General features: G+C 35.7%; 1 long non-coding RNA gene across 1 annotated transcript; it reads left to right on the forward strand.

Annotated features, from left to right (window-relative positions):
- Positions 1-494: 494 nt before the first annotated feature.
- LOC141293268 (uncharacterized) lies at positions 495-2,296 on the forward strand. The gene is made up of 2 exons (XR_012340696.1): positions 495-682; positions 1,423-2,296. It is a non-coding gene; the product is annotated as an uncharacterized lncRNA (long non-coding RNA).
- Positions 2,297-2,835: the final 539 nt, after the last annotated feature.

Here is a 2,835-nt window from a genome sequence, read left to right on the forward strand (position 1 = left end):
ATATGAAGAAACATACCGCATTGTTATCCACCCACTATGATTGGACATTTTCATTTAATTGTCTTAAACCTCCTCATTCTAACAGCATTGAATTTTTTATTTATTTATTTATGTCCAACAACTTTGTTGTCAGACTAACTATACTCATAAAGTATTGTTTGGGCGCTGGTCTTTTTCTTTTGCTAGAAATATCAGATTTTGTTATAGTTATTAGCCTATATGTTTACCTGAAATGTCTTTGTAGCCAATACTTGCCATTATAGAATATTAATGTACAATACATGTTTCTATTTTATACAGTACATATAAACATTTTCATATATCAGAAAAAGACTATTGCATGTGCTTAAGTGTGTTTTCATCTTAGAAATGAGGAGGATAGAAGAAAAATTTGAAATATTTGGAAATTCAGGGAACTTCCGTGGAAACTCCTCGAATAAAACCTGCAATAAAAGCCGCTGGTACGTTGGTAGTTGAGAGTTTCAGTTACTGCACTAGAGCAAGTTAGGGCATATCCTTGAGAAAGCACACTTTTTAGAGTTTACAGAAGACCTTTGGACTCTATATTCCACTTTTTTACGGTTAATTGTGTTGGTTTAAAAGCGGCGTGTGGCAACGGCAGCTAAACGTTGACTGACTGACAGACAGACAAACGAGGCGAAATCAAGAAGACGAAATCAAGGTGAGATTTGTTTGTTTTTTGACGCTTCTGTCCTTTGTTATGCAAACAGTGAGTGAAGGCGTCCACTACCAAATGCAAAGTTCTTAAAGTAGGTCAGTATTTTTAAAACCTAGAGACCTGCCTTTTTTTCATTATAGGCTAGTGTGCGATAGTTTTAAATCAATCGCTAAAGATAGTCTATCTCTGTTGAAACCAACTAATTTGCCGTCATACAATAAAGCAGGTTCGCTGTTTTTACTAACAAAGCCGCTTTTTATAATTAATGTCTAAAAACGGATCAAACTTAACTTTTCGCGGTGTTTTCAATTGACTCTGTATTAAAATATCTATTTAGGTGTTTTTTTGACAGTGATGCCACGTGTGGCATGTTACTTTTCTCCGCGCTATCGACGTTGGCCAATTATTTTAGTCTGCGATAAGTGGATGAGGATTTTTAAAACTCGTTTTAAAGAAGCCTGCGCTGATATTTCGTTTATTCTTGGTTGCCAGATGCTTAAGTTAATAATAGATATGAACGATTGTACTTTTGATGTATCCATAGTAGACTACGACATCGTGTCTTGTCGTTTTAACAGATCAATGTTGCATTGGGTTTCCCAGCTGTAGAGCGCAACCTAAAGAACGCTTTTGTCAAAAAAACAACTACTATTACCTTGCAACACATTGCCACCTAGTGGTTAAAAGAGTAGGCTACATATCCTGCACAAACAGCAGTGCAAATAACAATTTCTTTCTCTTAGATGTTTTGTGAATCTAGTCTGTGGAGCATTGCATGCGACGAGCATCTTCAGACAAACAGAGATCCCATATGCCTGGTGGAAATCTCATCGGGTAGATCTGTGTCTATTGAGGACAGGAATGGAGAAGGATGGATATCTGAATCCCAGATACCATCCAAAAAGCATCACAGGATCATCAGCAAACCACAAATGACAGCCAGAAGCCGAATCGTCCACTTCTTAAAGTTCTGGACCTTCCTTCAGTTCAAGACATCCACACAAGCATGATGAGACAAGTAACCCTCTGCTGTGTCAAAAAGACTTTTAAAAGGACTTGCACGTTGAACATGACTTATGTTACTATATCATAAAGTATGTCTTTTTATAATTTTAAGTGGTAAAAAACGTTATATTTTTAAGAAGAAACTACATGCTTGTTTAGACACATTATTGTATATGTAAGGAAGTTTTAAAAAGGAATTGCTGTTGCTTTAAAATTTCCACCAGAGGGCAGTGATCACTGTCACTGGAATGAAACATGTTTGTGTTGACAAGGTTTTGTTTGACCAAGCTGCTTTTTGTAGCATTTTACTATGGGTTGAGCACAAAAAAGTGAAACAAAAAAATGAGGGACCTTCAATCAATGCTCAAGTTGTTCCTCCCACTTCATAATTAATTAAAACGCACATAATTACCCACACAATTTTTCTGAAATGTCACTTTAAGAGATTAAAATGGTACAATTTTTATACCGTAAGGAGAACGTAATTTTATTAGTTGCACTATGTTTGTTTACAGCTGTATTTAAAATGCACTATAAAAGTGTCTAATATGTATATTTGTATATATATTCCATATTATGGCTTATTGTTTTTAATAAAATATTCAAATTGTATCTTGCTTTTCTCTACAGACAGACAAAGGTCAAACAAAAGACCTGGATGAACAAAGTAAAACAGGGCATGTTCACTATGAATCATAAATATAAATGAAAATAAGTTATTGATTAGAATTCGCACATCAAGGATGGCGGGAAAAAAAATATGGCAGATCATTAAAAAGGGATTGAGGATGCCAGATTCAATCCATAAGGGGTTTATTTGTTCGGTCCAAGGACTCGGGATACAAAGTGCCCCCTCTGATCATTTGCATTGAGGCCTTGAAAGAGCTTGGATTGGAACACACACGCTCTGACATGATCTAATTAGTCTTCATCCAAAACCTGTTTGTCACTTTTAACTTCTCATGCGGCCCTCATTAAATCCAATGATGGCAGAGAAATAATTGAACAAGTAATCACAAAGAAGCCGCATTCATATGGAGTTTCTTTACATCTGTTCTGCAGTGCTGGCCTGCAGCCACATACTGAAAGGTGAAAGGGTTTATTCATCTTTAAGAATTTTTTTGGAATAATACCTATGGCAAATGTGTGAT

Source organism: Garra rufa, chromosome 20 (genome assembly GCF_049309525.1).
Source record: "Garra rufa chromosome 20, GarRuf1.0, whole genome shotgun sequence".
In the NCBI taxonomy this organism is placed as follows: Eukaryota; Metazoa; Chordata; class Actinopteri; order Cypriniformes; family Cyprinidae; genus Garra; species Garra rufa.